This window comes from Macaca mulatta, chromosome 9, assembly GCF_049350105.2.
Source record: "Macaca mulatta isolate MMU2019108-1 chromosome 9, T2T-MMU8v2.0, whole genome shotgun sequence".
Taxonomy (NCBI): domain Eukaryota; kingdom Metazoa; phylum Chordata; class Mammalia; order Primates; family Cercopithecidae; genus Macaca; species Macaca mulatta.
Genome location: NC_133414.1, coordinates 72,621 through 86,411, shown reverse-complemented (window position 1 = coordinate 86,411; position 13,791 = coordinate 72,621). Strand labels below are relative to the sequence as shown.

At 43.3% G+C, this 13,791-nt stretch overlaps 1 pseudogene across 1 annotated transcript; it reads right to left on the bottom strand.

Annotated features, from left to right (window-relative positions):
- Positions 1-4,723: 4,723 nt before the first annotated feature.
- Positions 4,724-9,394, bottom strand: LOC144330985 (uncharacterized; annotated as a pseudogene). The gene is made up of 2 exons (XR_013397774.1): positions 9,359-9,394; positions 4,724-9,305 (listed from the first exon to the last, which is right to left on the bottom strand). The product of XR_013397774.1 is annotated as an uncharacterized LOC144330985 (transcript).
- Between the last annotated feature and the right edge of the window lie 4,397 nt (positions 9,395-13,791).

Below are 13,791 nucleotides of genomic sequence, written 5' to 3'. Positions count from 1 at the left end.
CTCTCAGCTGTCTTGAAATAATGGTGAAATTTTAAAATTACTTTTGTACTTAAACATGTCCCCAAAGTGAAGCATAGCGGCTAACATCCATCATGGTGCCCTGCAGAGCGACCCACCCTACTATGGCCGACACCCTGATTCCCGAGGGCTGCATCCCGGGGCTGTACTAGTGCAGAGAATGTTCAGGAAACAGACCAGGTGGCAGGAGGGGGTCTTGTCCTCAAGGAACCTCATGAGTCTTGCTAGGGGGACAAACAGCGAGAGAATGAAACCACCAGCCACGGAATCCCGACAGCGATGCTCAGGCCTCGCCATGCATACCCCCTTGCTGGCACCTCCCTGAGACCCGTCTGGCACAGGCAGTGGCAGGTTCCGGCCCTTGGAGCGCAGGGATGGCAGCGCAGGGCCATCAAAGCGGGTGGCATGCCGACAGCGGCTTCTCCGCAAGAGCTCCTGGCTCTCGGGGAGCTGAGGGCTCCTCAATGGGAATTTCTGGCTGAGCTCCAGGGGAAAGCAGGTGGGAAGCCCGTCTCCTCTGCCCCCATCTCCTCTGCCCCAACCCTGGAAGAGGGTCAGATATCAATGCTAACTCTTGTGCTGACTCAATTAATTCAAACAATTCAGAAAACAAACTTGCTTTAAGTATTAATTTCCTAAAAAGAACTAACATGAGTTCAAATAATTCACATAATTAAAATGATTTTAATTGTTAATTTAATTAAAACATCTCCATTTTCACAGCATCATGTACCTTGGTACTTTCTCCTTATTGCATTTCCCATCTTCCAGGGCAGGTTTCCTTCCACCCAGGGCAGCAGCGACTCTGGTGTCTCGGGTATTCCCAGGCTTCCGTCAGCCCCTGGGGGGCTTACAGTTCTGCAGTGGTCTCCATCCTCATTAATCTGCATAAGAACATCCGTCCGCAGGGATGTCCTGTGGCCCCGTGGCCACATCTGACGCGCAGCTAAACGCTGGGCGTGTCGCCTGGTGAGAGCAGATGACACAACTGTGGGCAAGGTAGCACCTCTGGGCGCCGACACTCTGGAGGAGTTTTTTACAAGACCATTCTTTAATGGGTGAACCCTGACAGGAAACACTAAACATTGTTTTTAACTATTTTTATATCGAGACAAATCTTTGTCAAACGTTCACTCAATGTTAAATGTCACTTCTCCAGCCAACCCCTTTAAGAATACCTAAAACTTAAGACTGGAATGACGCTTTCAAACACATACTCTACTCATGTATTCCCGGGAGCAGAGAGCAGCTTAATGTTTTCACGATACACAGGCATGAAGTTTGGCGAAGGCATTTTAATATTTTTACCTGAATATTTTAATTAAATCAAAAGATCATTTTCACTCTAATACTCTACTTAGAATGTAATTTTCCATTAAATAAACAGTCAATGTTCAGTAACCCACGTGCTGATAAACTTTTGAAAACTTTAGAAAGTATTAAGTATAATCAAAGATTACCTTTAATTTTCGAGCTGGTAAGAGCCTGTGTCAGGGAACAGAGTTGAGATTGAAGAGATAAAAGCACGATTATTTTCTTAAAGAAAAGCGAAATTCGTAAAAGAGACCACGTGATTATATAAAGAAACACAGAATCCGTTTTCAGAAATGGCAAACATTGACCACAGAACACCAGCGTTGCCCGTGATGAGAGAAACAGTTAAAAGGAAGAATTCACGGTAGCCCAGCATAGATCAGGTGTGGGAGGACAGAGAGGTGATGAAATGCTCCTCCTTCTAACTTTCCAGAAAGGCACAAATGGCCAGCACTGTAACTGAGGACCACGCAGGCACCAGTGTGAACTCAGATTCCATGGCCAGCACTGTAACTGGAGACCACATGGGCAACGGTGTGAACTCAGACCCCACAGCCCACACCGTAACTGGAGACCACATGGGCACCAGTGTGAACTCAGACCCGACGGCACCTGCCTGGGCTACTCCAGCCAGCACCAGAACCTGTTCTGCAGCTGAACTGGAAGCTGATTCTGGAAGGAACTGAGGAGCATGAGGACGAGATCCTTCTACCTCAAAAGGGATCAATTTTTTAATGATTTATCCTCTGGTAAAGGGCAGAGGCTGGAGATCGAGTTGATAACAATTATGTCTACTAGATGAACACTTTGTAAAAATCCCTGAATGGTGGGATTCAAAGAGCTTCTGCATGAGTGAAGAGCCATCCACATGCTGAAAGAATGGTACATGCCAACTGCTTGGAGACAGACCTCCTAAAACTAAGACCCTTCCAAAACTTGCTGTATGTAACTCTTTAGCTGGCTGTTCATTTGTAATATTTAAAATGTCCTTTGTAATAAATCAGCTAAGCAAACTGTTTTCCTGGGTTCTGTGAGCTGCTAAACCCTAGCAAATCTAACATAAAAAGGAGTTCTTGCCGGGCATGGTGGCTCATGTCTGTAATCCCAGCACTTTGGGAGGCCAAGGCGGGAGGATCACCTGAGGTCAGAAGTTCAAAATCAGCCTGGCCAACATGGTGAAACCCCCTCTCTACTAAAAATATAAAAGTTAGCTGGGCGTGGTGGCAGGCACCTGTAATCCCAGCTATTTGGGAAGCTGAGGTACAAGAATCGCTTGAAACTGGGAGGTGGAGGGTGCAGCGAGCCGAGATCACACCACTGCACTCCAGTCTGGGTGACAGAGCAAGAGTCTGCCTTGCAGGGGGTGGCGGGGAAGGAGTTCTTAGGAACCTCCAATTTTTAGCAAAGTCAGACAGAGGTTCTTCACTTTTTAAAAGATTCTTTTTCTTTTTGCTCTTCTGATTGAATAATTTCAAATAACCGGTCTTTGAGTTCACTGGTTATTCCTTCTGCTTGATCAAGTCAGCTCTTGAAACCCTGTATTGATCTAGTTCAGTTACTGTGTTCTTCAGCCCCAGAATCTACATTTCTTTTATTATGGTTTCTCTTTGTTGATATACTCATGTTGTTCATGTATTCTTTTCCAGATTTTACTTGTCTATCAGTGTTGTCTCACAGCTCATTGAGCTCCTTTAAGGCAATTTATCTTTAATTCTTATCAGGAAATTCAGAAACCTCCATTTCTTTTTCTTTCTTTTTTCTTTTTTTTTAGCGGAGTTTCACTCTTGTTGTTCAGGCTGTAGTGCAATAGCACAATACCAGCTCTCTGCAACCTCCATCTCCTGGGTTCAAGCAATTCTCCTGCTTCAGCCTCCTGAGTAGCTGGGATTACAGGTGCCCATCACCATGCCCAGCTAATTTTTTTTTCTTGTATTTTTAGTGGAGCTGGGGTTTCACCATGTTGGCAAAGCTGATTTTGAACTCCTGGCCTCAAGTGATCTGCCTACCTCGTCCTCCCAATGTGCTTTGATTACAAGTGTGAGCCACTGCACCCAGCCAAAAACCTGTATTTCTTTATGGTCAATTATTGTAGATTTATTTTGTTCCTTCAGTAGGGTCACATCTCCTTGATTTTTCAAGGTTGTTCAATATCTCCCAGTCTCACAGAGCTGTGCCAGTTGCCATAAGACACCCTGTATTTCTCCTTAGAGCTGTGCAATGATAGCCTGGGATGCTAAATGCATACTTCATTACTCTCCTTTCCTCCACTAGTCTCACATATTCCTCTGGGGGAGAAGTCTAAGGGGTCTGTGCCTTCTACCAGTCTCACAGAACCATGGGGGTCAACATAAACCTCCATACAAGCCTCCTCAAAATTCTCTACCTTGGCTTAGGAGTATGGGAGTCACACTGCAGACAATGGAGGCATAAGAAAGACATCAAAGACCCCTGTGAGCTTCTAAATCTCTACAGGCATCAGTAAAGATGGGTGCTAGACTGTGAGGCATGCCAATCCTCATGGGCAATCTCAGGATTCTCTAAGTCCTCCAAGGAGCCCAGCAATGGCTTATGTGGGCCTGGGCCACCCTTGCCAGCAGGGAGTAGTACTAAGGATGAGATCCACCAATGGCCACTGCTGAGTTATGCCAAATGAGATGTCCAGACCTCACAGTGCCTAGGAGGACAGATGGCAGAAGCTCAGCCAGGCCACGGAGATTAAAACAGTGCTAGGGGCTTAATGTATGTTTTTAGTGGGTCTGCTACATGTCGAGTTTGGATCTGGAGTCCAGCCTATAATCCTAGCAAAAATTAAACACCAAATATGATATTCAAAAAAGTGTATGTGGCTAAAAACATATGTTGGAAATACACATGACTAGAAACGTCTGGATTCAAAGAGAAATTGCTAATTCCATAAATATGATAGAGGAATTTAATAACAAGATCACACTTACATAAATAATAAATATCAACTCTATATTTATCTGAGTTGTAAAGACTTTTTTTCCCCATCTCAGTACACTAGTGGGTATATGTCATCAGTAAAATCAAAGGAGTATTCCAATTACATTCATGATATTAGTAAGTCTGATAAATAAAAGTAGCCAGAACCATAGAATTGGGGCTACAGCTGTGATCTTCAAGGAAAGTAAAACTTTAAAAACACTCATAAACCAAGATAAAGAAAAATAAAACAGTAGTTACTTGACTTTCCAAATTGTTACAAATGCAGTACATAATAATAAAAGTTAAAAAGTTAAAAGAATTTAATAAATAATAAAATAATGTAATGAATGAACAGATTTGACAGAAATCAATAGTTTAAAAGTTTTGAGAGCAAGATCATGAAACCAAAAAGACTCATGGTGGAAAGAAAAAACACAGGTAAATAAAAGAGACTGTATTTATTTAAAAGTAGTAATTCAAAATCTAAGAAATCAGAACAATTGTATTCTAACATGAATACATGATACATTGATTAATTTCCATGAAAATAGAGTTAAAACTTTCCCTCAGTAATCAGCAGAAAAAATCTGATTAGCTAATTTTAATGTTTAAGTTATACATCAGAGTTCATGTCAAATCACTTCTACCTCCTTTGTAATGTAAATGCTTTTGAAGGAGAAAAATAAGCCTGTCCTCATTAGTTTATTATGCTAATCAAAATGAACATAAATGCAACAATAACTAGAATTTTAACCAACAATTTTCATTAATTATATTTGCAAAAATCATTAATACACTTTTAGCCATTTGGCTATTTATTTTGGTCACCTGGCCATCACTGGTATGGTTAAATAATACCAGAGCATTGTAAAGTGGAGTTAATTGCAATAATAAAAGGATAATTCCATACTAGAAAACGTATTACTTTCACATATTAATTTTAAAGATTAAAAACAATCACATCAACTGATGTTTGAAAAAACACTTTCAAATAATTTAAATCTTTAAAAATAATTTAAAATCTTTAAAAATCATATCGAATTGTGAGGACTAATTATTCTTAATCAATAAAATCTAAACTATATATTGAAGAGTTAACAAAAGAACCATTTCCACTTAAGGTAAGGCTGGAATAAGGAGGCTGGCTGGGGCTGATGCCATTCACCACTGCACATGATGCCTGAGGTGGGACCAAAACAAGATGGAAAAGGAGAGGGACTACAAAAATGGAGTCAAAGACATGAGACTGTAGTTATTCTCAGATGATGTGACTGTAAACTTGAAAAAGTAGAATCCATTCTAATTATCAATACTAATAAGAACATTTAAAAAGTGGGCAAAACTATTCTGAATAAGCTGAAATCAGTATTTCCTGTTTAGTAACATTAATCTTTAAACAAAGCAAACACACAAAATCAGTCTCTATTTACAATAGCAAAATATTATGAGGAACATTTGAAATAAATTTTTAGGCCCATGTAAAGAAATTTTAAAACTTAATGAGGACATTAAAATGACATGAATATAGCCTGAAAATAATATTATTAGATTGGAGGACACAGTGACATAAAACCCCGGTGACTGCAGACTCAGGGCAAGCTAGACTTAAAAGTCACATGTAGTCTTTCACATGTAAAAAATGAGAATTAGTCTAAAAGCCAATTTTGTCTAAATTTTGATTTTTGGTGAGGATATAGTCAAAATAGTTGTGAAAAGAAAAAAATAAAGATGTCAAATTTCATGTAAATCTATGTTAGTTGGAAATTTAAAATAAGTCATGTAAATATTCATAATATTAAACAATATCATAAGTGGACTCAATAAAACATAATATTTTATCATATAAAATAGGTCCTGCCTTCCTGAGGAAAACATAAAGTCAAACGGCATGAAGGAAGGATTTTGGTTTCGCTACAGAAACATAATAAGACACCTAAGTGTGTATTTGTGTGTGTGTACATACAATTAAACTACAAAATATAAAATAGCATCTAAAATACATCAAAAATGAGTCACGCAGAAAAATTCATTTTACACATACATCTATAAAATAATAAAATGTATTCAGCCTCACAATTACTTTGTGAACTGGAAATAATAATGAATTGTCATTTTATCCAAATCTACAAAAAACATACATACAGTATCAAGTTCTGGTTAAAGTAGTAGATGAACTTTATGTGGTAGTTAAGAGTATCTACAGTTTGTGGGCTGCATCTTGCTATATTACAATATAAAATGTACCATTTATTTACTCTGCGATCAAACCCCCAAGTTACCCAAGTGGAGGAACCCTCAGACATTTGCAGATAAGTCAGTGTGCTAGTAAGCAGCGTTCTTTACAAATCTATGAACATCAAGGTCTCCTTGGAACAGACGTGCTGTGAACAATTTCTAAAATACCCTCCTGTTAGACATTTACGTTGATTCCATTCTTAAAGCAATTACTGAATAAACAAACTCCATCGTGTGGATGAAATGCTACTTTAATTTGTCATAGCTATCATTTTCTAAAGTCTTCCTTCTAATCCAAATCATTAATATTTTGAGGCTAGATCAATACTGATTCATTGTTTTAAGCTTCAAATGCATTATACAATTGGGCAGAACAAATTTCCTCTCATTAATCTTCTTTTCCAGGATTTGTCAGGTATTCCCAACATTAATTCACTACTAATATGCACAGTGTTTCTAATCATGGTCAACAAGATCTGACAGTGCATCATCCCTAAACGATCCATACTTGCCTCACTGACATTATGTGGCCCACTTCCACACCATATCTGGGTGTGAAGGCCTTCCCATATGATCCCCCGAATGGAACTTCACAAGTTAGAAATCACTGGGTCACAGTGTGATACTGTGAAGATGGGATGAAGTTAAGGGAAGGCTATGAGTGAGTTAGGAAATGTGTTAGGCAGGGTCAGATATTACGAAATCCTAAAAACAACATTTAAGGAGGGAGATGACAAAACAATCAGTGAATAATATGACTTTTTCCAGTGAAAATGTCATATCTAATTGTTCTCCATTTTTCTTCTCTGAGCTTCTTTCTAAGGCAAGATGTGTCTTGAGAAGTCCCTGCTGAATGTTAGGAACATGCATTTCAGGACTTCCCATCGACATACCCTCTTTCTTTACCACAACCACATATATGGGGGCATAACTCAACATGTGAAAAAGACAGTCTTCTGCTTTTCACTGAACCTCCAGGAATTCGGGACAATAAACTTCTACCTGGAGACCAACAGGTGAGTTTTTCTGCCCCTTCCTTCATAACACCCTTCTTCCCTAGTAAAGTCCACACACATCCTTACATGGCAGCTGTGGGTATATGAACTGGTCTGACCCCTTTTAGTCACAGAGCCTGAAGTATCTGCTAGTACCTGCTGAACACAGTGTCATGGGTGTGAATGGGCAATGCTTTTTCTTTCTCTGGTTCCTGCTGAAGTCTCTGCTAGTACCTGCTGAGCACAGGGTCATGGGTGAGAATGGGCAATGCTTTTTCTTTCTCCGGTTCCTGAGCTTCCCAAGCTCTCTCTCACTTCTGGATCCTGAATACCCAAATCTTATTGCCCTTTCTCCTCCAAGCTTCCTTCCCGGAACCAACAGCTCCTCCTCATTAGAAAGACACCTTTGTTCTGTGCTTACTTTAAAAAGTCTTGCTCTTTCCCTATCCACTGCCTTATGTCACTATGTGTATGTCTTGGGGCAGGTGGAAAGGTGAACAGAAGCCAGTAGACAGTAACCAGCACCAGCTTAACAGGAATGACATGATCTGGATGCGACAGTGGCAGTTTTCCCTTAACATCCCTGCCCCCTAAAGATTTGAGATCAAATTTCACACTCTTAAGTAACAGCAATTTGTCTTTCACGGTTTTAATCATATTGACTAAAAGCATTTGTCTTTTCCAGAACATCACATTAAGTCATCCAAAAATATAAAAATTAAAAAGATGTAATTATTGGCAATAAAAAACACAAAAGGTGAGCTTTCGAAATATCTTTGAGCAATTTATTCATTATGAACACATGGAATCTGTTGGAACTAAGTTCTAGGACAATTCAGCCCATCCTTCAATAATTGCAGAAAACAGCACAAAGAAAACTTGATATTTATACTTAGTTGGAAATTTTATCCTACAGTCATTAAATACAGAGATCATATAAAGGAATAGAGGAAGATGTTGAAAACTAAACTAACTCAAATCATCAATATTCTTACAAAGTGCACACTGAATTAATGTAAAAGTATTTACCAAACAAAAAGTATTTTCAATACATAATTAAGACTGAAAAGTATTGAGGCCTCATAAACTGAACCTGATACAACAAATTTCAAAGGGAAACTAATTTGGAAATCAGAAAATCATCTAAGGAATTTGAGAATTAGGCTTCTGTTGCCCCCTCTGCTACTGACAGTCAGGGCCCCCTCATTGTATTCTGTCCTCCACATCTCTGCTGATTGCCGTTTTGTCTATTTCCATTTACCCCACTACTACTTGCTCAGGTCACTCTCCTTCATTCTCAGTGTTTGTTCAAATTCTTCACACCCATCCACTTCCCATCTAAATTTCCCTCCCCTTTTGTCCCTCGCTGGCCCTACCTCCCTCTTCTCTTGTTTTCTCCTCACGATCCTGCCCCACCTCGACATCCACAGCGATACAGTGAAGAAGCCCCTGCCAAGGAAGAGCCCACTTCTCAGTGGGGCACCGGGAAGGTCACCGCTAGTGGGAGGTGACTGTCAGAAGGACGCGGGCTGTCACAGGATTGGGCAGGTCCCTTACCCCAGGCCCGGACTCAGCTTCCTGTCTGAAGCGGTCACCCCGAAGCGGGGGGTTTGCGGAGACGTAGGGCCTGGCGGAGGGAAGGATGGGGAGACATCTCAGGGAGGACTGGCGTCTGCCAAATCCCAGGGCTGCCCTGAGCTGCCAAGAGGGGCAAGGGTGGGGACGACGGGAGACAAGCCATGTGCCGAATGGGGACCTGACGCGGCGCGCGATAGGATGGGCGGACGGTGAAGAGAACTAGGGTAGAAGGGCTGGACGGGGCGACCTCAGTGACGGAACCGGACACAGACGCAGATCTGGCAGCTGAGCGACAGGCTTCGGAGCATTTCAGGGCGTCGCGGGGCTCCCCGCCTACAGTGGGGCTGTTGCCGAGCCTGTGACGTCCGCGGAGACCCACAGACCCCGGGTATGGAGGATGGCGCAGGAAGGGGACTGCGTGGCTGGGTTTGGCCACAAAAAGCGGAGGGCACTCACCCGAGCGGACCTTGGCTCCGGAGAATCCGTTTCCGGGTCAACAAAAAACGCCGCGCGAAGGGCGGGGCCAGTACGTGCCGGGCGGGGAGGGGTGAGGCAGACAAAAAGGCGGGGCCGGGCCGGGGCGGGGTCTCGGGCCGAGGCAGGGCGCATTCTGAGCTCCCGCACGCGCTGCTTGCTTTTCCGACCCTGCCAGTTTTTCCCCTGGGCTGAAAGCGCGTGTCTGCGTCCGGTTCTGTTTGAGTGCGTTCAGTGCACCGTGGGGGCGCGCTGCTTCCAACTTCCTGTTAGGTAAGAGGCGCGTGAGCCTCTTGTGCCGGGGGCGGTGCTGCTGCCTAGTCGGCGCCCGGCGGGGACCCGAGTCTGTACGTGCCGGCGGGAGCGAGAGGCGGGTAGGCACCCTCGCGATCCCGCACTCCGCCTCTGGGTAGCAGCCTCCCCGGCCCCACACGTTGTGACGCGCGCTCGGGCTCCGCGTTAGCGTGGAGTCAGAGGCGTAGCAGTCGTCGGGCCCAGGGCCGGAGGGGCCTGGACCGGGCAGGGTCTTGCCCTGGACACCGCGCCGGCCGCTGCTCCGCACGGGTTCATTGCGTTCCTATTTTCAACCTGTCCTGCACCGCATCTGAGATGATTTATAAATTCGGTACCTTTGGGACAGGCGTGGATGATCTCCCATAATTTGCTTCCGTTATTAATTTCTAAATGTATTGTAATACCACTATCTAAAAGTATTTTTTATTTGAAATATATTTTTATATATATACATGCATATATTTATTTCTGAAACTTGTTTCCAGTACGTATAATGAGGCTTGTAAAGTGGATACTGTTCAGGAGATAGGTGGATTTTGCTTTTAAGTAGTAAAGACTTAGTTGGTGACTATTGCTGGGGCTATTTGATAAAGATGTCTTTTTTTTTTTTTAATGAACATTAAAAGCAGTAAGATTGGATTTCTGGATTTCATTATCTTGATTTATATCTTAATTTGTGAAAAATGTAAGTTAACTCATTTTTATTTCCTTTGCAGAATCTGAAGTTTGTGCTACCGATGATTATTTCCAAAAAAGGCACACTTCTGGTTTTCCCAGAACTAATGCTATCTTTTCCATCTTTTGAGTTTACTTGATATTAATGTTTTACCTCAAATCATGTTACATTTTGGAAGAAAACTTTCTCTTAGCCAATGGAACATAAACCACCCTGGAGTTCATATAAAGGAGGCATTAAATGCCTCTGACAGTGTCATGTGTTAAAACTCATGACCAAACCCAAGGTCACATAGTTTTCTGTGTTTTATTCTAGAATTTGTATAGTTTTGTCACCGGAAAAGGGATCTTGTCCCAGACCCCAAGAATGGGTTTTTGGATCTGACATTGGAAAGAATTTATGGCGAATCACAGAGTATAGTGAAGTTAAGGTAGTTTATTAGCGACTACTCAACTACATAGCAGGGCGTCCTCAGAAAGCAAGAGGAGGAATGCACCTGTTTTAAAAAAATTATTTTTTGAGGCGGAGTTTCACTCCTGTCACAATGGCATGATCTCGGCTCACTGCAGCCTCTGCTTTCTTGGTTCAAGTTTTCTCCTGCCTCAGCCTCCCAAGTAGCTGGGATTACAGGTGCGTGCCAACACATCCGGCTAATTTTTTGTATTTTTGGTAGAAACTGGGTTTCACATGTTGGTCAGGCTGGTCTGGAACTCCTGGTCTCAAGTGATCTTCCCGCTTCAGCCTCCCAAAGTGCTGGGATAACAGGCATGTGCCACCGCGCCCGGGCTTAATGTTTGTTTATATAGATTATTATAAATAGTGTTGTCTTTTATAAAGGCTTGTGATCAGTTTGTGACAGGCTATTAATATTGTTACTTGTCTATGTTACTGTGGATTTTAACAAGAATTTATGAGTGTATTATTACCTTTAAAGTAAAACTTATTTTTAAACTAAGAATGCTTTTTTGTTCTTAAAGTCCTGGTACATTTTTATAAGTTTTATGTCTTTATTTATTAACTTGTTCCCGCAACCATAAATATTTTATAACCAAAAGTACTCAACCCCCTAAATATATAATCCAACAAATTTAACTTGTGTGTGTGTGAGGCAGGGTCTCACTCTGTCGCCTAGGCTGGAGTGGAGTGGTGTGATCATGGTGGGCTAACTGCAGCCTCAAACTCCTGAGCTCAAGCAATCCTCCCGCCTCAGCGTCCCGGGTAGCCGGGACTACAGGTACGTGCCACCATGCCAGCTAATTTGTGTGTTTTTTGTAGACATAGGGTTCTCACAATTTGCCCAAGCTAGTCTTGAACTCCTGATCTCAAGTGATCTGCCCGCCTTGGCCTTCCAGAGTGCTGGGATTACAGATATGAGCCACTGCGCCCTGCCCAGATTTAACTTTTTTAAAACCTTTATTTAAAATAAAGTCACTGTGGTTAAGAGGCCTCTGACAGTTTCGCGTTTTAAGTCTGAGGACTATGTTGAGTAAATTTTTGCATAAGTTGTAAAATGTGCATTCATGTTGATTTTATTTCCTATGGTTTCCAATTAATTGTGCCTTCTGCATTTTTAGAAATTCACGGGCTAGTGGGCTCTGTGTCAGTTTGCATTTCTAGAACGATAGCGCCAAACACTGCATGCTGTATTTAAGTGGTGCAGCGGGATGTGTAGCAGCGGGCACGGGGCTGCCGACAGCGCAGTGAGCTCTAGGGCGCTGCAGTGCCCCCGGCCGCCAGCAGAGTGCGCGCGACCCCGGCTTTTCTGAGCCCTGAGGCGGCCGAGTGCTACCTCCTCGCCTGAGTCCTGCGAGAGCGGGAGCCGCGTTCTCCTCAGCACATACTGGGATACGCCCCTCGCTTTTGGACACCTCGAGCTCGCGTCCGTGGTGAATAAAATCCTTCCTTTTTCAGCCTTGGCAGCTGAGGGGCAGAGACCCTTCCTGTGGAAAATTAGAAACCAAAAGCCCCTGTGAATCCAGCACACTTGAGGTTCGTTCTCTGCACCCAAGGCGAGGCAGCCACGGAGCCAAGCCACGGTCTCGGAACAGAAATGTAGCCTCAGGAAAGCAACTGGAACACCCACCACAGTGATAATAACCCCCGTAGTACTAATAACACTCCATCTGTGATGCTGGTGTTAGCACCCGTTGTATACAGAGATCACACCGTCAGGGTAACGTGACAGCTGCTGTCCAGATCCGACCCTAGGAATGCGGATGTGTCCCTCAGAGCGCACGTAACGCCCAGAATGCGGGGATGAAATCGTGTGCCTAACGCCACACCTGTCACACTTATATAACCCCCGGAACACGCATCTGTCCCTCCGAGCACACACGTAACCACTGGAATGCCCGTGACACCGTCAGACTAATGCCACACCCGTCACACTCATATAACCCCAGGAACATGCATGTATCCCTGAGAGCTTACGTCCTGTCCAGGATGCGGCCATGGCCTTTGCAGCCCACAGGAGAGCGTCTGCAGCTCCCAGGATGGGACCCTCTGGCTCTTGCTGGGGCGCTGGGTTGACAACCTCTGCCGGACTGGGTTTGGGCTAGATTTGGCCTGTCATGAAACTTCATGTTGTTGTCTGTGCCTTACTGACGTGGTATTGACACAGTTGATTTAAGAAGCAGTTTACTTCCCAATAATGTCATACTTCTGGGAAACTTGCAACAGCAGTTAGTATGCCTTCTCTTTTCTCTCCAATTCCCCAGTGGTTATTGCTGTGCCATATTTGCAGCTTCACAAAGAATACCTCCCTGTGTTTCACCAAAAGCAGGAACAGTCCTCCAGATGATCCCCACATAACCCCCAAATTAGGAAATATACGGTCTCTATGTGAAAGTCCAGTCCGCAGACCTATTTCACTTCATTGCCTGCCCCAGCTGGGAGAAAAATGTGTTTTCATGTGGGCCCAATTTCTTTTTCGGGAACTGTTCATGAGACTCAGTTTTCTGGGGGTTTTTTTGGTTGTTTTTTTTAAGACAGAGACTCACTCTGTCATCCAGGCTGGCATGCAGTGGTGCCATCTTGGCTCATTGCAACCTCCGCCTCCCTTGTTCCAAGAGATTCTCCTGCCTCAGCTTCTGGAGTAGCTGTAATTACAGGCATCTACCACCACGCCCGGCTAATTTTTTGTATTTTTAGTAAAGATGTGATTTCACCATGTTGGCCAGGCTGGTCTTTAACTCCTGACCTCAGGTGATCCACTCGCCTCAGCATCCCAGAGTGCTGGGATTACAGGTGTGAACCACCGCA